The sequence below is a fragment of the Oryzias latipes genome, chromosome 14, assembly GCF_002234675.1.
Source record: "Oryzias latipes chromosome 14, ASM223467v1".
NCBI classification, from domain to species: Eukaryota; Metazoa; Chordata; class Actinopteri; order Beloniformes; family Adrianichthyidae; genus Oryzias; species Oryzias latipes.
The window spans coordinates 25,896,358-25,920,345 of record NC_019872.2 but is presented as its reverse complement, the minus strand read 5'-3'; the positions used below and the strand labels follow the sequence as shown (position 1 = coordinate 25,920,345).

Below are 23,988 nucleotides of genomic sequence, written 5' to 3'. Positions count from 1 at the left end.
TCTGGTCTACACCAGTCTTGCTTTTCCTTTGTTGTCCCAAGTAGTGGAATTGCGCATTTCGGTTGTTCCTTTAAAAGAGAAAACATAACTTGCCACAGGAAATGGCTAGAAATATGCTTTGTTTTTTTTAAACAACCTTATAATTTCTTTCTCTGCACAACTGGGCCGGATGTTTGACAACCCTGGCCTAAAACATATTTTTCCTGATTGCAGACAACCCCACAGCAAAAAAACAGATTTTTTGAAAGACAAATGTCATGAGTAAATACAAAAAAGTGGAAGTTAAACACAGAAAACTAAAGAAAAACCAAAATGTAAAAGAAGTATGAATAATAGCCACAGCCGAGACAGAGCAAAAAACAAAAAATTAAATGCATTTGTCCTAATATAGTTTATGTTTGTTAATTTTAGGAGCTGCATTAAGAAAGTCCCCTTAGACTGGCTAAAATTAAGTTTGGTTGAAAAGTTGCTAAATTTTAAAATTCAGTAATCTTCAGCAGCATTGTGGAAGGCAAAAAATAAATGTATGTGGAAGCCATTATTTTACATTGGTAAGCTTCTTTTAACAATTTTATTATGGCATCTCTGTGGCATTTTAATTGACCGCATGATAGAAGTCCATTGCAGCGGAGTTAAATGCACAATGACATTCTTTTTAATGCATTCAAGATTGCATCCCATAGCAGACACAGCAATCAGTTTAAAAGCCAACAATAAACAGCCATTTGAAATGAGCTGCATAACGTCTGTGCATCGTTTATTGTTTTTGTCCAGTTTTAAAAGGTGGAAGGCAATCGGAGTAATTGCAGTTCCACAATGAAACACACAATGAACTTGTGTTTCATTTTATGTTAAATATCTGTGACTTACAAGTCACACCCTCCTAAACTCCGCAGATGCAACTCCACAGCATCCATAGCTTACTAAGGAGTCGGAGAAGACGCGGAGGCAAGAGAACGCAGATTTGACAAATGACAGCACAAATTGTGTCCTTATGTGGAACGGAGCGTGTTAACCTCTTCTGGCTGGAAAGAATCTCTGAGGCCTGAGCAAAGTCCTGTGGGAGTGCATGTCCTCCTTTGGCATACTGTGCAGTCCTTTGCTGACATAGTGATACTTTCTTGTCATTGATCATGAGCTGGAAGCAGGGCATTGCTCCGGTTTCATCATGCTTGCTAGACCCCGCTCCCCTCGCTGGCTAACCTTTATGGGGTCATTATATGGTACAGGCAGGACTAGGACTTTTTAAGGCCACTACTCCTGAGGACATATTTCCCTTTTAAAAAAAAAACGAAACTTCTTGACTGCTGCGCTCTTTTGGTCTACCTCACTTGCGAGCTGCTCAATGACAGTTTATGCCGGAATTCGTTTTCTACCTTTTTTTTTTTTTCCTTTATCTGAGTTGTTTAAATGGGTGAAATTTTAAACTGAAAGCAACCACAATACATGTAAAATTAAATCTGATAATGTGTCCTAAAATGAAACCATGCCTTGCTATGGGAAACATTTATGCTCCCCAATGTCATTAGCAGATAACGCTGTGATGCTGGGGGTGGTGATGACGGCGGCGGTTGGATGATGTCACGTTATCAGTGTAGGAGATGGAGGCTGAATGCCACCGGTTTCTATAATTGGAGACATGAAAGGAGTGACTGGTGATTAGTTTCTCTGCAGGTAGTGAGAGGAGGGAGCAATATTGGCACGAAAATTGCCACACCTGAAAAACAGAAATGATGTGGTGCTAACATGACAACTGATCATTCTATCCCGGCGTGAAAGCAAACCCCTATTTCTCTTCAAAGATCCACACAGAAAGAGCAGCAACTGTTGGCTTTTCCCACATTTTAGTAAATCTTCCACAACATCTTTGGAGCCATTATCAAAAGGTACTCGCTTCCACGTAAAGACACAGTGGAGAGAAAAGACAGGCTCAATGACGGAGACCACCCACTGTTCTCTGGTGTGACATTTAATCATTTTATTCTTTCGGTCTGAAGCCACTCTTCTTTTCACAGCAGATCTGTAGTCAGTCAACCCAATGATATCCCACAGAGCAAAGAGTGGACAGCAGCCAGCAAGAGGTCTGTCAAATGTCTTGTTCAAGCTGGGCCAAACACTGAACATGGCTGCCACCAACAGTTACAGGACCAATGGTATAAGAAGAGAAAGGCCTTAACGTGAAACCAAAGGCACACACTCTACCAAATTACTGTCAAGGTACTGAGAAGACAACATCCGTTAAAAGCCATTTGAATTTTTAGAAAGAAATTCAGGATAGTTTAACAAGAAATATTTTAAATTTAAAAAATCTAATTAAGAGTCAGAATACTGTTTCCACATAAGTGGAAAGGTCTTGGACCACTAAGGCCATGGAAAATACATGTAAAAGGAGAATTTTTTTTTATATTTAACAAATGAAGCTGATGCTAAATATGACGTGTAAAAGAAAAAATGTTGAGTATTTAAGATTAGAAGGAGTTTTGTTAAAAGCAATGGTAAAACATCAGAACACTTGTTGCATCTTATTGGTTCTGTTGTGAAGAATTATTTTGTGAATTAAGATCATAAAAAAAATGAATACAAACACACATTGCATTATTATTATTAATTTACCTTTGAAATCAATTCTTTTTAACAGGTGCTTTCCTACGTAAAATTTACTTAAAAATATGATAAACATCTTTTCACCCTCTATAGACACATTTCTCTACTTTGCCAATTATGATAAAAAAAAGCTTTTAGGTAAAAGACAATGAATTAGCTTAAGAAATATTTGATTTATCACCTGTTGTTTTTAATTAGCTTTGTCAAAGATATGTTAACAGCCATATTTACTAAAAATAAACGTGTTTACTAAAAGAGACTGGTTCAATAAGATAATGAAGCACTGGCATTGTCAAGTCTTAAAGAGTTTCATTTATTCAAATAAACATTTAAAGGAGTATTTGAAAATATATTTTTGAGTTTATTTTGGCCATAATCTAAATCAGGAAAACACTCGTTAAACATTTTGTTAATCAAAACTTAAAAAGATAGTTTAGTGAAGTATGAAATAAAAACTAAAAACTTCTTAAATAAATTAAGTCAACTTTTCTTGTTCACAGATGTTCATCAGCCTGCAAAACTGATAATAAACCAATTTATATGTTTCTATGTTAACAAAAAAAAATTACATGAGCCTATTTTTCCATTTTAAAAAAATCGCTTATTTGAAATTATAGATTTTAAAATGATCTGGTTAACCACTAAAGTATTCTGATAAATACACAGTTAGAGACACAGTTTATTCCCTGAGTTTGACTTCAGAGGCACGAAACCGTACGAAAAAGATGTAGATCTGTTTTGGGGAATTACTCAAATTTATTATTGTCATAATATTAACTACCTATTTAAAAATGTGTGCTTCTTTTTTGTCTTTTCAAAATCTTTGAAAATGATTTATTTATCTTCATTTCAGTTACTTTCTCTGTTTTAATTAATATTTTTTACTTGTTATTTTCGTGTTGTGTATAAGTACAATTTGTAACAAATAAAAAATGATAAATATAAAAATATCCCCTTTTATGAAAAATCTATGTCTTGAAATTCACCAATTGACAAACAAAACAATAGGAAAAACTCTCTTTTTATATAGTTAATATAAATAAAACTGAAAAATAATCATGATTAGTATAATGGGAAAATAAGATTTTAAATAAGTGAGTTTTTTTGGGAGTTTTTCTTTATGGTTTATGGTTTGGTACTTTTAAAATGACCACTTTTGGTATTTTTTGTCATATTGGTGCCATTTGATGTACCCCAGATATTGATGTACCCCAGATATGGAGCTATAAATCTCAGTGTATTCGATGTGTAAGTCACTACAAGCATTTATTCAAACTTGTCAAAAACAGAAGAACATGAATCAAGAGGAGTGATGCTCGAGATTCAAATTTATGATGGTAAAAAACCAAAGGTAGACCAAAGTCAAAGTTAGGAAGTCAAATAATCGGTTTCAGATTTCACAACCCTTCCCTCCAATATCCTGTTTTCTGTGTCAGACTGAGCAAAAACACAAGGTTTGTTCATGAAAGATAATAATCAGATAATTTTGAAAAGCAACAAAACCTAAATCTTGTCTTTTAATTGACTCACCGTTCTATATTTTGCTTTTGAAACCACAAGCTTTGATCGGTTTTAACTTGCAAAAATACTCATAAATGCTCTGGCCCAATTAAAAATTCTAACAGTGTGGTTTTTCAAGGTGCTTTTGAAGTGTACACGTCATTTCTTGGAAGAAGATGTTGCCAGAATAAACCCTGAGACTAAAATGTTTTTTGCCTTTAAGCTTCTTGTCAAATTCTCAGGGGATAAAGCCTGGAGCAAGTCGCCTTACTTTCTTTCTTTTTTTTTATCTGGAAACCAAGAAAACAATTTGAACTTTTCCAAATGGAAGGCATCCACAGCAACAAGTTTTTCTTACAATTGAGAAAAGTTGATATGGGCAGTTTTTCACTGTGTATAGATCCAAGGACTTTTCTGCTCTTGTTATTGTAGATTAAAATGGGATTAGATGTTTGTCATGTCCCATTATCTATTAGTTTAAAAAAATAAGTTTTGGGCTATTAATTACTAAAAGAAATGGAAGAGAATCTTGCCAGTAGATGTTGATTAGTTCACCACATTAACCTGTTCTCTCAGGTTTTCATAACCTCTTCATAGATCTTTCCAAAGTTGTATTTCCCACTGCAAGTTATTTTTGTGGTTCTCTTGGTTTGACAAATTAGATAGTCTGCCACAGAGTCTACGAAATGTCTCCAAATGAGTAATGGTCTTTGAAATGTTTAGTCTGGGGACAGACATACATACTGAATATAATGCTCCCATGAGAATCTATGGTGACCTCAAATAACAAACCATAGATAGTCAAACTGTGGAAAGGAGACACTGTACTTTATGACCATAGTAGATAAATAGTTTGTAAAACAACAAAATGGTAGTTTTTCTTTAATTCTGCCGAAAACCAGATTTATTTTTAAATGAGTGAGAGAATAGAATACATGGACTGTATTTTTCAGAGCACAAGTCGTGTTTTTCTGCCCCATAGGTTGGACAGGGGTGCAAGTTATACTGAGGAGCGACTGATTTGACTGATTAACATAAACAGGTTAATTTAACCCTTGTGCTATCCTATGGGGTCAAGATGCCCAATGATGTGTTCTCCCTACCATGACAAAGGTGGGTAATGGTTGAGAGGATTTCACGTAATCCATGGACACCAGTGAAGATCATAAATCATTGAAGAAAAAAGTTCAGCGCACTGTCTTGGGGGGTCTAGATGACCTCACTCGCAATGTCAAAGTGCCTAGGATAGCACAAGGGATATATGGTGTTTTTCCACTAACAACTGGCAGCCCTCTATCAGTTGTTTCCCACTAACAACCACTATAGGGCACTGTCAATGTATGCATCAGTAGCTGCATTTCCATCGACTACGAAATTGGGCAAATTGGATTTGCGATAATAAATTCACCGAATGGAAACACAAAATTTTGAAAAAAAAACAACTCACATTTATCGACTTAAAGTTTTTGAACTTGGAGGAGGTCGTTTTGGAGGTTTATAGAAATTGACATATTTCACAAAACTGCAATGGAAACTGGTCAAATTGACTAACAACCGGATGGCGATGTGCTTCTTGGTAGGAACCGGTTGCTTTGAGTACTGTACAGTGGGCGCCACCAGAGGTCGCACAGAATCACACAGCTCATCAAAAGTTGAGCGTTTCATGCGGAATTGTTGGATCCACAGCTCCACAGTAAAATCCACAGTAAAATCCACAGTAAAATCAAAAACCATCATTTTCCGAAATGGCTTAATCCGTAGCCCCCCCCACGTCTAAGGAGCTCGCCGCTCCTTTGATAGATGATGATGTGCCCCTGAGCCGTGGTAGAAATGTGAATATATCTGCTGTTGTTGACATCCGTCACTGTGTTTTGAATGAATGACTAATCACGTGAGTTGGTTTGTCTTTATTCGCATAACTAGGATTTTATGGAAACAGTGTAATTGCGAAATTGTGTTTTTTCAACATTTGTAGAATTTTGATAATTTCAGTGCGTATGTGTGATGGAAACACAGCTAGTGTTTGCTACTAACAGCAACGTAGAGGAAGAAGCGTCTTTTTAATTTTTTTTTCTTCTTCGCACTAATGCGGGACAACGAGTCATCTGTGACTGGGTTACAAAGACACAAAAGTAGCGCTGGCTCACCATACTGGGAGAGTCTCTGAATGATGTCATGAACCCAGACATGGAGACGTGTTTACAGACACTTTTCTAACCCTTGTGCTATCCTATGACCCCACCCTTGCATTGATGTGTTATTCCTGCCATGACAAAGGTGGATAAAGGTGCAAATAATTTCATGTAATCCATGGACACCAGTGAAGATCAAGAATCATTGAAAAAAAAAAAGTTTCAGAGCACTGTCTAGTGGGTCTAGATGACCCAACTCCCAATGTTAAAGTGCCTAGCCCTTGTGCCTAAAGTGATAGCACAAGAGTTAAAGCTCTTCAGAATAAATTATCTCAACATTTGTGTCTTCCATGCTTAACAAGTGAGATAAACAGTCACTGCTTCTATATATCAATGAGGCTAAAAACTTGACGGCAGCACCTCCAACACATGATGGCAGCATATAATTTTATTTATTTTTTATTTATTTTTTTAACTTGTCCTGTCCAACAGCTAGGCAGGCAGATGAGAGCTGAGGGCCTCTTGTGTTGGACATATTTTACTTTAACAAGAGGGGTTATTAATCTTCAGACAAACCAAAGGTATCTTTGGTGTTGGACCGGACGGAAAAGGAAAGAAGGGAAGAAGAGGGAGGGATGTCAGAGGGGGGGGGGGGGGGGTGATAGTGAGAGGGGGGGGTAAGACCATGAAGCAGCATAAAGCAGACAGGTTTACAGGTTGTTTATCATTACGGTACAGTTCAAATGTAGTACAAAAAGGGCGGGGCCAGTTAACACACACTCAAATATTATCAACACACCTGCTAGCTGCAAAAAAATTTTCACATGTCAACATGTACACAAAACAGATAGTGTTCACGAATGCCTATGCCTTTAAAGGCCTTTATGCCTATGCCTTTAAACCAACTAGTGTGAAATCTTTCATTCATTCAATCATGCAAACTATTAGTGCAAAGGTGAGCTAACACCAGTGCTCAGGTGAGTGTTTATGTTCTTCTAAAATGGATGGTGGAATGTGAAAAGAAGGAGGAGGAGCGCCCAGCCACCCCCACACCCAGACCCCCGCCACAGCAGCAGCGGCAGCCGGAATTCCCCCAACGCCACACGGGAACAGGCAGGGAACAACCGCCCCCCGGCGACCAAGACCGCCACCCAGGCCAGGGCCAGCAGGGCCGCCGCAAGGCCCCCAGAGCCAGAGAGCAGGGAGGCGCGGAGGGAAAGAGAGCGCCGCCCCAGCCAGGAAAGCAGCCCCCCCGCCGCGCCGGAAGAGCCCAACGCAGGGCCCCACCGGAGAAGGACGCCCACAGCCCCAGACGAGCACCCCACCACCACCCAGGAGTTCCGGGCATCCCCCCGCCCCAACCCCAGGTACGAGCCAGGACCCCCCAAGGGAGACCCGCTCCGCACTCCAGGCAGCCACCCACCCGGCCCACGGTTGGTCCAGGGAGGAGCAAGGCAGGGGCCCGCCGCCCCCGCCCAGGAGGGGGGAACCCCGGGGAAAAAAGGGTGGCCCACAAGGGGTGTTATAAATATGGCCCGACCAGGCTAGGCCATGTTGGAAGTTTGGCGGGGCCCAGCGCTCAGGGGCAAGGACCAGGACCCACCCCCCAGGGACACGAACACCCCCGGCTCAGGTGTAATATGAACCCCCCCACCGTGCGGAGAGAGCACCGCCGGGCCCAGGGAGCCGGCACCCAAGGGACACGGCCACCATCGCCAAGGGGCCCGCACCCCCCACCAGGGAAGGGGTAGGGGACAGATGGACCCAGGTCCCACCTTCCTTGCAAAATGTGTGTGCGTGTATGTGTGTATGAGAGGGTGTGTGTGTGCATGTGTGTGTGTTTATGTTGGAATGTATATATTGAAGGGGGAGGGGTGTGTGTACTAAGGAGGGTGCAGTTAAAATTGGCGAGTAGGGCACTAGGGGGACATCTCCTGATTACTCACAGTGATGTCCCCTCACCCTCCCCACCAAGGGGCCCTAAATGTCTAAGGTGCGGTTAAAATTGGCGGGTAGGGTGCCAGGAGGACAGGCAGCATATAATTTTATACACACATTAGAACGAGCATTAAGCTTTGAATTCGACGCGCCAAAGAAGAAGAAGTCGACGTGAATTTGACAAGTGAATCGCGTTTACTGTCAACGCAGCGTTAGGCCAAAAGTGCAACTTATATTGTAGATTTGTTTTTTTCTTCGTTGTTATGCTTTTTTTGGCTCCTGCGATGTATACTCCTGTGTGACTTATTTTCTGGAAAATAAAGTAAGTGAATATTTTGTTTAAAAACTCAAAAATTCTTTGAGTTGGACTCCTTTTTCTGACACTTGAATGAGGTGCTCCTATAACTTCACTAGACAGGGACATTCAGGCGACAGTAGATTAATATTTCCTTCCTGATGGGAAAAAATGTCCAGTTCTATAAAAAACTATTGTGGCAAATTTACAGCAGCTGAGATTACAATGTCGTTTCAATATTAGAACAATGGAAGCCTGGCTGAACATTTGCAAAGAGTCTAATTTTGAATTTGGTAGCACATAGTTATGGAAAATTCAAAGAGCATTAGAATTGCTCTCAATCTTTAAAGTTATTAAAGATGGTGGGCCTTCCTGAGGTCCCATTCAAATAGGGTATTAAATTAGAATAATAGATGCTTGATATTAGATTTATTGAGCTGCTGGGCTTCCTTTATACCAGACAATCTTCCAATTTACGCTCACTTAGCAAGTCTGCTCATTTTATGCTGGACAGATCTTGGTGTTAATCTCAAAACTTCTATACAAATGATCTAAAAAAATGACTCTAATAACTACAATGAATGCAATTGTGACCTAATAGACGCTCAACAAAGAAAAATGTCTTATTAGCACGTTGGGACTGTAATGACAGAAGTCCTTTTTGGGTGTTTAATGAAAGTGTTGATGCACTGCCACATTGCGGCCCCTCATTTCTTCCCTTGTTACACCATTTCTGAATATCAATTGAGGTGGATAAATATTAATGATTAAAAACAGTGCTTGACCGCTGTAGAAGTTTTTTTGTAACCGTCTGAGACTAATATGCAGCCTTAAAGGAGGAGTCTGTGACTAAAACAGGGGGCGTTGTATAGAATATGGAAATGAAGTGAAAGGGTTTAATGCATCGAGGTGTAAATCACCTCTGGATCACTCTGCGGGATCCTTCCTACCAATTACAGTATGCTGAATGATAATCGACAACGTCACATGATGAGGTTCTAGGTTTCATACCTTTTCAGCCCTTCTGCGTGGAGTTTGAGGATCTGCATGGCTGACACTAATCCGATTATACATGCTACGTATGTCCGACTGAGACCAGATTGTACATTTTTTACTGTCAGTTATAAACAAAACACAAAAAGTATGAATCCTTAGGATAGATCAACTGTTCTGTTTGTGAATATCTGTGCACCTCTGGGAAGGGTTGGCTCCAAATCGAATTAGGGGCACCCATATCTCTCATTAGCAATCAGCTCAAACAAACAAAAGAGATGTTCAGTCATGGGTAACATCAATTAAGAATAAAGCTTTGTTTTAAGAAGACACATACTACATTTTTTGTAGATGCCTAACCAAAACACGAATCTATTTACAGCAGTTGCTTCAAAAAACGTATACGTATATTTCAAACTGACCTTTTTTTTTGCTGACCAGCTTTGACTTTTTTCTGGCCGTCTTTTATGTGGCTTACTGTTCAGAGGTGGAAGCTACCATCTCTCATGTGCAGTTTAGAGTTTTCTGCCTATATGGGTTTAAAACGTCCTCTTAAAAACGATGCCAAAAAAAAACAAAAAACATTTCAGAAGTCTGGCTGGGTGGGTTAGCTACAGGTGCAAAGTCTTTTTAAAAAAAAAAAATTTAACACTGCAAAACTCAGTGGCACCTCCCGGAAAGGCTTAAAACCAACAGTTTTTATTGTCTTTAAACCTAGTTGAAGAATTTCAAGGCATGTTGTTATCCATGATAATTGGGAAATATGGAGGATGGACAAAGAGGTAACAACTGCTTGTTTGAAGATGATGTTAGCCAAATAAAGAAAAAAAAGGAAGAAAAAAATATTTGTTTAAAAGTAATCTGCTTTTTGTTTGGTGGCACTACTATGGTTTTACAACAGAGATGTTTTTCATTTTTTCATGAAATGCAGGGTCCCTCTATAATCTCTAAGATCTATTTCCTCCCCTTGATTGATCTGCATTGACATCGTCGCAAATAATAATAATAATGATAATAATAATAATAATAATAATAATAATAATAATAATAATAATAATAATAATACATTTTACTTTTACAAAAACACCCGAGGACACTGTTTAGATTCAAAAGAAAACAAAAGAAAATCACAATATGTTAAAAAGAATAAATAAGTTAAAAGTCAGACAGCAGATGAAAATTTGTGATCTGGTAAAGCAAATTTAAACAAATTAAAATGAAACCAAAGTTCACTTGCAAACAGGCGGAGACCGAGCGTTTCAGATTGATCCAAGTTTGGTCCAAACCACCGACTATAAATCAAAAGTGATGGAGACGGAATGACCCCCCCCTTGACGTTCCAAACAGGAAGTACCCACTGGCTCCAAGAAGCCAAAATCCCATAGACTTCTTCTCTATAGAAGTAGAGCAAGAATGGTCAGAATAGCCATTCTTGCTCTGCTATGCTTTTTAACACATTTTTGATCATCCTAATTTTTTTTTTAATTTCTTTTCTGCAGTGCAAGTTATTTAAGTCCAAGCCTCAATAAAAATGTGTCTGTGGTCTGTGGTGCCCGCTGGCCGCCATGTCCAACGTGCAGATTGTTTGACAGATTTTATGTGGCCCATTTTCAAGTGGTAGGGGTGTGGACTTCCAACAAGCTCACACTTGATTGCCGTGAGTGGTTGCCATAGGAATGTTGACTCAGACTTACTTTGACCAATCAGCGCTTAACTGACAACGTTTGGCCCCATCATGGCAGTGTGTGGTGGTGAAAAACTGGCAAATGAATTGGTTACTGGAAGTAAACCAATGGTCCAATGGTCAATGATCCAAACCAGAGTTCAAGTCCCGCCTTCTGAAACATGAACTGTCCCAGTCTAAGTGTGTCGTCATAGATAAAGAGGAACGTTTTGAATAAAATCCAGTGTGATCAGTCTGAAGCTGAAATATTTTTTTTAAAACGCTTTTACCTGTAATGTTGTTTTCAATGGGCCCCACAAGCACTGCACAGTAAACTGAGAACGACCAATTGTCACAGTAGATACTGACTGCTCTAATTATGGATGCAAGCAAGTTCAAAGGAGGCATACTCCATGCTGTCAATCATTAAACACCTGCTGTGGCTGGGATGTATCCAAAAGTGGAACCTGCTTAAAAGATGCAACCCATATGTTGTTTCTTTTTTTTTTTCTCCCACTCTTCCAGCATCGTCTGCTTAGTTCTCAGCTCTGTACTTCAATTGACAGAAGAGGGAGAGACAGATATAAGAAGGCAGCGTGCGTTCTCCATAATACATGAGGCAGATTAGTATCATGTGCAAGCGCGCACCAGATTTGCACAGGGCAGCTCATTGCATTTCCAGTTACAATCTACGAATAATTAGCGGCTGAATTAAAGCGGCAGCTCGGCAGCACCTGTGAGTGCCTTCCAACATGTACCCAGAGTGGGGGTAGCGGTGCTGGGGAGGGGGGCGGCTCTGTCAGTGCAGTTCAATGATGGGATTTTGCGCAGCTCCATTTACTGTCAGCCCAGAAAATGAGACTTTAGTTACTGTACAGATAAGTTCTCGCAAACGAGGAAAATCGACTTTGAAACGTTTCTGGAAACTTCAGTATGGTGTCAAAATAGAGCCTAAAGTATTGCGCATCAAAACAGTAAAACCGCGCATCAAAACCCCAAATCTGCGAATCAAAATGCATAAATTGAGAACCAAAACCCACAATTTGCAACCAAAAGCCTTTCCCCAAAGCACAATCCTATTTCTCAGCTGCCGATACCATAGTATGGTGTCAAAATAGAGCCTAAAGTATTGCGCATCAAAACAGTAAAACCGCGCATCAAAACCCCAAATCTGCGAATCAAAATGCATAAATTGAGAACCAAAACCCACAATTTGCAACCAAAAGCCTTTCCCCAAAGCACAATCCTATTTCTCAGCTGCCGATTTGTTTTCTCGCCATTCTGAAATCCTGTTTTTGAGTTGCAGTTTTATTTTGAAACTGTCTTTTTGAGTTGCGCTTTTATTTTTTGAGTTGCGCTTTTATTTTTTGCGGTTTTGATTCTAAAACCTGTCGACACGTAAAAACAGCGACATGTCAGTCAAGGGGAGGGGAGGCGGGACATCCCTGATATCCAGAAGCTCATTGGCTACCGAATAAGACCGAGTCTTACGTCAACAGACCAGTTTAGAATGTGCCGGTAAGTTTCTCATGTTTTTCATATCTTTTACTATATTAAAATATCAAAATTGTACTTTATTTAACCAGAGGACGCCAGCACATTCAGATGAGGAGCTCCACAAGTAGCTGCTAGTGAAAAAAGATGTTAGAAAGTTAGATGTTGCATGAAAAACTATCACCATTGTTCTCCTGTGTTAGCATGCTAGCTAGCTCAATGCTAGCGGGGTATCCAGCTCTTCTCATGACTTTTGTGGATTAAACAAAGTACATTTTTTACCACAGTGTCAGGATCAGTCATGTCAACCTGGGAATAATTGCCCGTGGATTGTCACTATGGTTAATCAAATTGTTTTTTAAGAAGTACATTCATGTGTATATATAAGGTTTTTCAATATTTCCTTAGGGATTACACAGATGGATTGAACAACAAAGCAACATATTGCTGCAAGAAAGTGACACCTTTCCTAGTTTGGGATCAAGTTAATCCCTATTTAAAATAAATACATAAAAGAAACAGAATTTTTATTTGAAGTACCAGAGCAAATTTCCCACAGGTGGGATCAATAAAGTTTTTCTGATTCTGAACTGTATTCCAAAATAATTTTCTCAACCTTAAAGATTGCAGGTTAACACAGGAAGTTACCTTTCACAATATGCAGCTACTGAGTAGCAATTAAGGTGTGTGTGTGTGTGTGTATATATATATAAATATATACACACACACACACTCATTTTAACTGTCTTAAATACATTTTTCTTTGTGTGCAGGATGCTGTGGACATTGGACGACAGACTAACTTAAACCAGGCAGAGCAGGAAACTGTTGGAGTTGTTGTTCCCTCTGTGGCTTGTCCTCTCTCCTCTCAGACCTGTTCAACCCTTGTGGGACATCAGAAAACCATGGCCAAGACATTAACATTTATGTACTGATCTATGCATGTCATCACAGCAGGATGTAACAAAAACTAACAATGTGAACAGATCTCATCTGCCTTACAAAATACTGCCCCCCTTAAGAAAATAAATGGCTAATAATCACCACTGGTATTTTGTAAAGCTTCATTTTTTAATGTTTGACCATTGAATGTGTTTTGTACAAAAGACTGATGGTTTTGCAAAGATCTTTGAAACACAGAGTCAAGTGCATTAGGTTCTGTGAAATTCTGAACCACAATTCAGAGAAATTAAAATAACTGCTTTTAAAACTCCTTAAAAGACTTGAGGTGGAAAAGTCACTGTTTTCGTACAGGCACTAAGAAATGGGAAGCAGACAGTGTGGTCAAAATGGACAACTATTTTAAAGGCTTCTCTTTCAGTTGACAGGAGATGTCTGTGAGCCTGCTGGACAGCCTTTGCATCACACTGGGACGTCTTTGGGGCCTGCATCTGGAAAGAAACAAAAACAGCAAAGTTAATTAACCAAAAAAAGAAGAGAAAAATTAAGATTAAATTTTTTTTCATTACCTTAAAGAAGATGTAGACATCCACGTCGTAGCTGCCTCAGTATTCCTGCCTTTTTTGTTATGGTATGCATAACAACGGCCCTTATAGAAAACAACAGACATACAGCAATAGTCAATTTTAAAACCACCACCCAATTAAATATACTAATAATTCTATTGATGTCTAATACTGGAATAATTTTAAGTGGAATAAAACACGTTTTTGCTGGTCTGCTACAATTTACTCTGCTCTGGTTCACTCGAATACCGGACTTCTGCCAGTCTGCATAGTGCAGACGCATACATTTTGAATAATATGGCACAGCAATATTGTTTCTCTGTTCAATAATTCCCTCTGTCTGTAAACCCTGAAAAATATTGAGAAACCTTATAGGTTATAACATATTTGATTAACCCTAGTGACAATTCACGGACAATTATTCCCAGGTTGACATGACTGATCCTGACACTGTGGTAAAAAATGTACTTTGTTTAATCCACAAAAGTCATGAGAAGAGCTGGATACCCCGCTAGCATTGAGCTAGCTAGCATGCTAACACAGGAGAACAATGGTGGTAGTTTTTCATGCAACATCTAACTTTCTAACATCTTTTTTCACTAGCAGCTACTTGTGGAGCTCCTCATCTGAATGTGCTGGCGTCCTCTGGTTAAATAAAGTACAATTTTGATATTTTAATATAGTAAAAGATATGAAAAACATGAGAAACTTACCGGCACATTCTAAACTGGTCTGTTGACGTAAGACTCGGTCTTATTCGGTAGCCAATGAGCTTCTGGATATCAGGGATGTCCCGCCTCCCCTCCCCTTGACTGACATGTCGCTGTTTTTACGTGTCGACAGGTTTTAGAATCAAAACCGCAAAAAATAAAAGCGCAACTCAAAAAATAAAAGCGCAACTCAAAAAGACAGTTTCAAAATAAAACTGCAACTCAAAAACAGGATTTCAGAATGGCGAGAAAACAAATCGGCAGCTGAGAAATAGGATTGTGCTTTGGGGAAAGGCTTTTGGTTGCAAATTGTGGGTTTTGGTTCTCAATTTATGCATTTTGATTCGCAGATTTGGGGTTTTGATGCGCGGTTTTACTGTTTTGATGCGCAATACTTTAGGCTCTATTTTGACACCATACTTCAGCACTAACAGACCTGAAAGAAACTCAATGTACTGTTCACACACAGACATCCAGTAGGACAGTGTTTTTCAACCTTTTCTGAGCCACGGCACACTTTAACCTTAAAAAAAATCCCGCGGCACACCAGCATCCAAAAATTAAAAAAAAAAAGGAGAAACTCAGTCTGTATTGATCTTCAGCCCCTCCCTCCACAGTCTCACATGCATTTTTGAGATAATTGTTGCAGAAAAAGCTGGAAACTGCAGCTGTTTTTTTCTAAAAGATGCAATAAAAGTTAAGTTAGAAGATTTAAAAACAGTTTGAAGTGTGCGTTGGTTTCAAGACGTTTAACAACAGATCTCCTTGTGCGCTGTCACTCTCACAACCCAATGCATCATGGGAGATGTAGTGCATAAAACGGCCGGCGGAGATCGCTTTTCGGAGCTTCATTGTTTTGTTCACTTGTTCCACGGTCTGATACTGGACTCAGTGGAAAGCGACACCGCTAAAGACGAGCTTTAGCTGGTATTTTTGTTAGAACTGAGCGACTTTACGAGCTAAATCGGGACAAGGAAGTGAAGACTTTAACCACTTCTGATTGGTCAGACTGATGACATGTGATTAAGCCCCCCAAGAATGATTGGTGGAGACAGTTAAAGGGACGGGACTTTTCCAAAATACAGCCGGAGCTGCAGCTGAATCGTGGTAACGTCATTCTTATCAAAATGTCTTTAATAAAATAAAATAAACGCAAAGAAAAAGTCTTTTAGGATCTTTTGTATTCCTAACTACTCAGTGTTTTATCAGGGCCTGTTTGGATGAACAGAGAGCTGAAATCCTGGAGATGGGAAATGTTGTTAAATGAGTTAATGAGGGCAATTTCCCACGGCACACTTGACCATCTCCCACGGCACACTAGTGTGCCGCGGCACACTGGTTGAAAAACACTGCAGTAGGACATGGAAACTCCTCGCCCTCTCTGGTCCGTTATGCACAAAATAACCAAACATGGGAACAGCTGATGTGCAGCTATGTGAGCACAGACAGCCTCCCAAGGGCAGATATATTGTCAAATTAATTAAGATAAGCAGCTCATAGTACTTTATTGGCCCTGGGAATATCAGCCTTTAACAAAGGTTTTCACAGGGAATGGAAAATTAACCAGCATGCCCAGAATGAAAAGCCACGCAGAATGGGCCCCATGTTTGCAGCTGCAACAATAATGTTTATTCTATTAGCTTTTGCATCTCCCTAAAACTTCTTTCTCTCCAAAATAATTGCGTGGTATGCTGCATTTTCACATCAGCATAATTATCAGTTAGTTTTAATAGTTTGGTAATTATCGTAAACAATGGACCAATCAGCAGGAGTGGTGTTTGCAGAAAAGATTTTTCTTTTTGTTTCTGTGGAATCTTTGCAGGAAAACAACATTCCAATAAAATGATACAAATTTTAATTATAACCAAACCACTTCTGCTGTTAAATAAAAGTCAGATTGTTTAGTCGGTTTTCTTAAGATGCATTATAAATGTGATGTTTTCAACTGACAGTGTAAACTAGTAGTTCATGGGACTCAGACAGATGTCAATTGTAAAAACATTATCTGAAATTAATTTCATTTAGTATTTAAATCTGAATAATTGTTCTATTTGTATTTTATTTTCTATATTTTATCATTTGAGGATTAAATGTTAGATTTATCTTTATTTTTGCCAAATTGACAGTTTAACATTTTGTTAATTCAGTTCTTAGAGAGACAGCCATGTTTGTAACTTGTAAAGAAACTTTCTCATGAACTTAAAGCACTTAACTTTTTTATTTTTACCTAGGAAAATTTGTGTTACCTAGCCACAAACTGGCAACCTGTCAAGGACGTACTCCAACTTTGCCAAATCGTAGCTGCAGGAACCTTGTGACCCCAAAAAGGATTAAGTGGGTTTGAAAAAATGTCATTAAGAACACAGTTAGTTTGCAGCTTGGGTTGCAATGTTTTGGGAGATTTCTCAGTCGTGTAAATACAAGATTCTAAATCAACTTGAAAGTTGATCCAGAAGTACTTTTAGCTGCTCATCTGTGTAGTTTCTTCATTTCTAACTAATAATCCAGTCATTTATCTGCTGACTGCTCTAAAGATAGACAAACAACTGACTTTCATATGAGAAAAATAAGATCTTGGAGTGGCTCAGAGGTGGCGCACTGAATAAATGTAAACATCAATCCAATATCAATTAATAATAAACACTTTTTTTTCCTGCGGTATATACATTACTCTTGCACAAGTCTTTGGTTAAACAGCTTTTCATTTTATAAATATATTTTAGTCATATTTTTTGTAATTGAATTGAATTTAAATCCTTTGCTCACCGCCTGAATTTTGCTACAAACTGAAGCTTAACATGGGAATAATCACTCCTAAATGAAAACTTACTCTCTTTTGATTGAATTTCCATTTGAACACTAACTGCAAGACTGTGGAACACAACAAACAACGAAAAAGATGCTCACATGACACATGGTACCAGCAGCTTGAAGAGTCAGGCCAAGCGACTGTTGCTGCTTTGCTTTTCCTTGACATGTTCTCAGCTGCTGCGACGGCCGTGCAACATGGAATAAACCCAGCGTCAGCTAACCTGAGCTTCTGGAAACATCTGAAGGAGTAAATAGGGGTCTGACAATAACCGCATCACCGCACTTTTTTTTTGTGAAAGTTTTTTTTTATTATATTTTTTAAGTTCTGCATATGGTGCGTAATTGGAACTATAATAAACACATTAAACACATTCATCTTTGCTGACAATTTACTTTTTCTGCTAGTCCTGTGTTCAGACTTCAAGGGTTTCTTGGGGAAACCTTTTATTACTGTTCTCCTTCACTCCCTGCACCGCGCCTCTCACTCCCTCTACGCTGCACGCGGCGTGCTCCCTCTACTCACATGCGCGAGGTTTCAGAAACACATCCTCATTCTACAACAGAAGTTTCTGTTTCGCGAGAAAATACGACAAATTTACTGCGTTCTAATTATTCATTTCCATTGTATTCATTTCCATTACAAGCTGCGTGCGTTCTTGAGTGCGTGACACTGCCGCCCGCCGGAGGATTTTGTGTTGGGGGGGGGGTTATTACTGTTCTCCTTCACTCTGTAACACCAAACATGCACTTAGATTTCGATATTACTACATGTTTTGTTTGTGCAGCGCAACGTTACGTGTCTGTATAAACAAAGGCGGAGCCTCCTGCCCCGCGTCCTTCATGGGTGTCAGGCTTCATGGCTGCCGGAAAGGTGACAAAGTGTTTGCAGTCTGTTTATTACTGGGCAATATGTAGTATTCTGAGAAGATGTCTGTACCAGAGAGCACAGGTGAAACCTCGCGTGCAGCTCCAGAGCGCTGCAGAAGAATCAACACACACCCCCTACACACGCATCGCGCTGACACACATTCACACAGTCATTCTACAGCACCTATAATATTAGTACATAAGTTAGATAGGTAGTTGTTACTGTTATTTGTTAATAAAGAATACTGCGTTGTAATTGTATTCATTTGCGACATGGCCGCCGGGGGATTTTGTGTTTGGCGGGGGGGTGTTCATCACCACTGCTGGTTCATCCCTAACCCAAAAATCCCACACCGTCACAGCTCTAGGAGTAAAAATGCAGTTATTTGTCTAATAACTGCAATGTAAAGCAACGCTGAGCAGAGAGGAGTGCATATGAATTCATCAGATAGAGGTGATGCTGCTGAATATGAAGAAGTCTGTGTCTGATAAGTCAAACAAAGCTGCATTATGAAACAAGCAGACGGAGCGCCTACTCCTCAGTTAATTCTTCCCTCCATAAATTTGTGTGTTTAATCAAAGTACATAACAAAAGCGGAGCTATATATTATTCAATGCACAGGAATACTACGCAGAGTAGGAGGAGCAGAGACTTAATTTGAGCTCAGCATGGGGCATAGAATCTCATTAATGCTTTTGGCCCCCTGGCAAGTTAGAATACTTATGCAAGTGGGTGTAAAGAGAGAAAATTACAACTTTTAAAGATGGTGAAATTATCAGCTTTGATTATTTTCTACATTACTTAATGAGGAGGTTAAACGCTTCTAAGTTTTTTGGAGAAATCAATAAATTTAGCTTTAAAGAATTACATTTCCGCTTTATGAACAGAAAGTTTTTGACATTTGCATTTAATCTTTGGGTAATTAAGATAGCTGATTGTGGATCAGGGGTCAGGATGTAAAAATGAGGAACAACACATCTAACAACCATGTTTTATCTTACTAAAAAGATAATAAGTTCACTAGGGACTTTAGGGAGGCTTTACTCTTTTGCGAGCTCTCTGCTGTGCATCATTACTTTATGATTTATTACTGAAAATGATGGGATTCTGAACGCAGAAACAGAAAAAAAAGCAGCATTTTGCAGATGAACATTATTTATCTTCACTATATTAAAGCTGCATGGCTTTATAACATGCATTCGGAGCAACTTTCCTTACGTTTAGAAAAGCATGCATAACTATGAATGCATATTTTTTTTATCAATCTAATGCATATCAAAGCAGTCTCATAGTCTGTTGTGCTCATAACAAAGACTGCTGACTTTATATTTGATTTTATGGGCACTCAGTCGAGCAGGTGAAATTAAAAACACAGTACCTTCCCAGCAGATATGCGTATTTACAAAACACTCCCAGCTGCTCACAGAAATAAAAGTTTATTGAGATTCTGTTTTTTCGACTGAAATATGTTTTCTAAAAATCCAGAAAGCTGGCGGAAATGCTAAAACAAAAAAAGGAAGCAGCACAAAAACACAGCATTTATCAAATGATAACGATCGATATTTTAAATATCACAACGACAATTAAAACAACGAAACAAAACTCCAGAAACTAAAATGTAAAAATAAAAAATGAAAAAAGCATTTCAGAAAATGAAATGAAATGTTGGAAAAACAAAACACGACTAGAAACTGGAAAAGGTAGGTATACTGAGGGACGTCGCTGATTGGATTATCTCCACATACGCGATAAGTCACCAAAACTTGCAGAAAGCTTGGACCCGGCGAAAAAGAATTTTTGGTAAAGTAAACGGCAAACCCTCAAGATGATGACATCACAGCGAGCGATACCGTAAAAAAAAAATCAATGGCCAAAAATAGCTAATGGAGCCAATAAATACATTATTTAAAAATACAGCAACGAAACGGAAAAACAGGTCGGGGATATGCATCGGGGATTTGGCGATTTTTGTGTTTTTCGACAACATAGGAAAACAACATTTTAGTTTGTGCGATTTTCACAACATTTCCCACACATGCCACCAGCTCGAGTCTACAAACACCTCAGAAGTTTCGTTGACCTTTGATCATTGGAAGAGGGCGCCATCTTAAAAAAAAAAAAAAATGTGTTGATTTAGAAGTAGGCTTTGAATGGCGTGCGCACAGCGAGTTCGCAACTGTTGCGATCTTAGCTAGTTCGGACATTTTTATGGGAACCTTGTAAAAAGGGTATCCATGATTTTTCTGGCCAAAGCTGAAAAACAAAAATATAACATACAATATAACAGTGTTAAAACTGTGGGCGTGGTAAACAAAAAAAATGTCGCAAAAAAATCTCAGCTAAAAAGTGAAATTTGTGGGGAAAAAATTTACAGCTTAATAAAACCAATATACAGCACACTTTTCGGGCATATCCAAAGGAAGTTTGGAAATCATTATGGGATGGCAACACCACCTAACATTTTGCCATCTGCCATTTTGTGCCAAAATCTAAGATTTTAGGATTTTTATGTTTTTCCACAATATGGAAAAATGAACTTTTCTTCGAGCGATTTCCATAAAATTTCACACACATGCCCCTAGCTTAAGTCTACAATGACCTTTGACTACAAGAAAAGGACGGCATCTTGAATTTTAAATAAAAGAACCTTTAATACCAGATACAAACGAAAGCTCGTCCTAGGGATTTTCATCGATCATTTCCTAACTTCTGGGTCATCATTAGGAGGCAGTTATGGAAAAAAAAATGTTGCAATTTGAAGTTGTAAATTTTGAACAGCATGTGCTTGGCGAGCTTGCAAAAGTGGCATTCTCATATAACTCGCACAATTTTGGCTTTAATTTATATTTTAGTGGGGGTTCTTTTTGTTTTTAATTCACATATATTTAATTTGCTCAGATTAACAAGTTTGGTCATCTTGTACAATTACAGTAGCCAAGCAACTGTGTACATGTATTTACTTTTTTTACATTTGGAATAAAAGAGCGAGCAAAAATTCTGCTTTTGGGTGCATTTCCCCCCCAGAACATGTTTTGGGTTCGGACAAAGAAAAAGTCAAGTTTTAAATCTTTTTTATAAACAGAACATGTAGCCCTTAATAGTATTGGCAGCAAAACAGTTCGCTCTTTAACTACCAAACTAAGACAAAATTCACTTAAAATAATTTCTGCTGCTTATTGCATTTAGGGAGTGAAACGCACGATGTTTTTAAAAAGTGTGATTTCTGAAAGTGCACTGCTGTTTAGTTGGGGAGGCAGTTAAAATGTTAAAAAGAACAGCACTCAACAGCACTCATATGACATGACTCAAAAAATTTTTTTTCTGGGCTATTAAAGTTAATTGGACTACTGTTTTGTTTATTCCTTTTGGGTTGCACCAATTAACAGCAACCAAAATGTAGTTAAAATAGAAGAAAAAAAACAGCCACCGTATTTGACCCTCTGGTTTCCCCAGGGAAAGAGTTGATCATGAGCACATGTCAACACCTCAGGAAAACCTTTATATCAGCGATTGTAAAGAGGCAGTTGTTGATGCCCACCAATCTGAAAGGATGTTTTTTTTTAATGTTGGAGTCCACATTTCTTCTTCTCCAAAGGTAATTCCTGAGCAGGTTGACTTCCTGAGTTCATCTCAAGGTTAAACACGTTCAGAAGAATTGCAAAAAGCTTCACGATCTTCATCTGAGCCCCTGCAGGCCCCAGCATGTAAACGCTTAGGGGTCATGGAGGACCTGTCAGGAACAACCTGAACAAGTACAGCATGTCTGCCATGGCTGTGAGGGGGAGGCTCCTCTCTGTGGAAACAACATTTTTGGGCAGACTTGTCAAGATTTGGACCATTTCAAATGCATCATGTTAAGTTTCAGGCAGTGATAATCCATTTTTCATCCTTGTGTTGCAGCTCAGAAGTTTTTAAAGTCCTGCGTCAATCATCTTTTGATCTATTTTCAAAGCATTTCCAGTGGTCTTTTAAATACTATTGTGCCGTTTTTAGCCTAAATCTAATCTTTTTCTAGGACATACTTCATCTGGCACTGTTGGTACCGTTGGCCTGTACCAACGGTCCTGCCCACACAACCTGCCCTAACTTCACTCCCCACCATCCCTTTTTATATGTGCTCTCCCGCTAGCATGCCGCCCCTCCCACCCCCAACCAAACATTAGGGGTGCAACAAAAATGGCGAGCAAGATCTGAGCTATCCAGCTGTACAGTTTTAATCCAGACTTTAGCTAATTTGAGGAAAACAAAGACGTACATAGATCTATTAGTCTCCATTCTTGATGTATCAGAATGGAGGGGAGCAGGGAGCTTGTAGCTCTCCAACTTTAGCATCTTCGTAGTTTCTATGATCTTATTATCTGCTCCTGATTCCCAATAGTTTGGATAACGAAATACTCAGAAATGCAGGTTTAACCTTAATTTTGTTTATATATATCCGTCCATCAAGAGAAAAATGCTACAAAAACATGATAAAATCTCCTTTTTTTTATTGCAGTGGGTCTTTAACCTACTAAACCGGCTGGGCAGCTCGGTTTGGAAGGTGAAAGACTGACATGCAGGAAACCAGGGTTCCAATGAACAAACAAGCAATTAAATTGGCGAACAGTTAACACACCCAGCCACCACCCTTGGGCAAGACCCTTAACGCTACTGCCTACCTGCATGAATGTGCATGAATGCTGATGGTCGAAGGTCAGCGGGACCGTAGGCGCGAATCATCATCAAGGATGAATGAAGAGTGAATGAATAATGGACACATTGTAAGCGCTTTGAGTGTCTGAAAATGCGCAGATAAATCCAATTAATTATTATTTTTAAAGAGAAAGTTGCTTTACACTTAAAAAAGTGCAAACACTTTTTTAAATGATTATTTTAAATTTAAATATAATCTTAGAAAGAGAAATGCAAATATATTTCAAACAGTTTTTTTTCTTGTTTTGAGATTTTAATTAATCCTAAATGTACTCATGTATGAATAAAAACCATTTACGTCCAAACAGGAGAAATGACACTGGTGCGGTTTACACTAATATAATCACCACAAACCAAAATGAAATGTGGAATATGAGGGCATGCTATGATTGCTTTGAAGACAAGCAATTACAAGAAAGGCATTTTAAGGAGATGTTTTGCTTAACTCTGTTAACCATCTGTCAGAATGATTTCTCAATGCAACCCTGCAGTGTGTTCCCACTCTGGAGAAAGCCTCTGCGGTTCATTGTGTTGTTGCGGAGACGAAAGGCACAGCATTTGCCATTTCAGAGGGAGTGCCATCAGTCCCGTGTTGCTGCCTCTGCAAGGATTAGAACTGAGGGGAACGATTTCCCCAAAAGGCCTCACGCTGGCTTTCCCAGAAAGAGGATAATTGATGCATGCAACATGTAAGAAATGTGTCTTTGCCCCAGCAGACAGCTGCTCTAAACAGCCAGTTTGGGGTCTTGCAGCCCGGTACAGGTGGTGTTTCTGTTGGCATCTGACTGCAACATTACTAAGTGAAGCACGAGGTGTAATATT

The 23,988-nt window shown here is 39.0% G+C and overlaps 2 long non-coding RNA genes across 2 annotated transcripts; one reads left to right on the top strand and one right to left on the bottom strand.

Moving 5' to 3' along the window:
* The first annotated feature begins 12,589 nt into the window (after positions 1-12,589).
* Positions 12,590-13,669, top strand: LOC111948648. The gene is made up of 2 exons (XR_002874606.1): positions 12,590-12,643; positions 13,393-13,669. It is a non-coding gene; the product is annotated as an uncharacterized LOC111948648 (long non-coding RNA).
* Positions 13,670-14,847, bottom strand: LOC105353752. The gene is made up of 3 exons (XR_002874603.1): positions 14,799-14,847; positions 14,089-14,168; positions 13,670-14,010 (listed from the first exon to the last, which is right to left on the bottom strand). It is a non-coding gene; the product is annotated as an uncharacterized LOC105353752 (long non-coding RNA).
* Between the last annotated feature and the right edge of the window lie 9,141 nt (positions 14,848-23,988).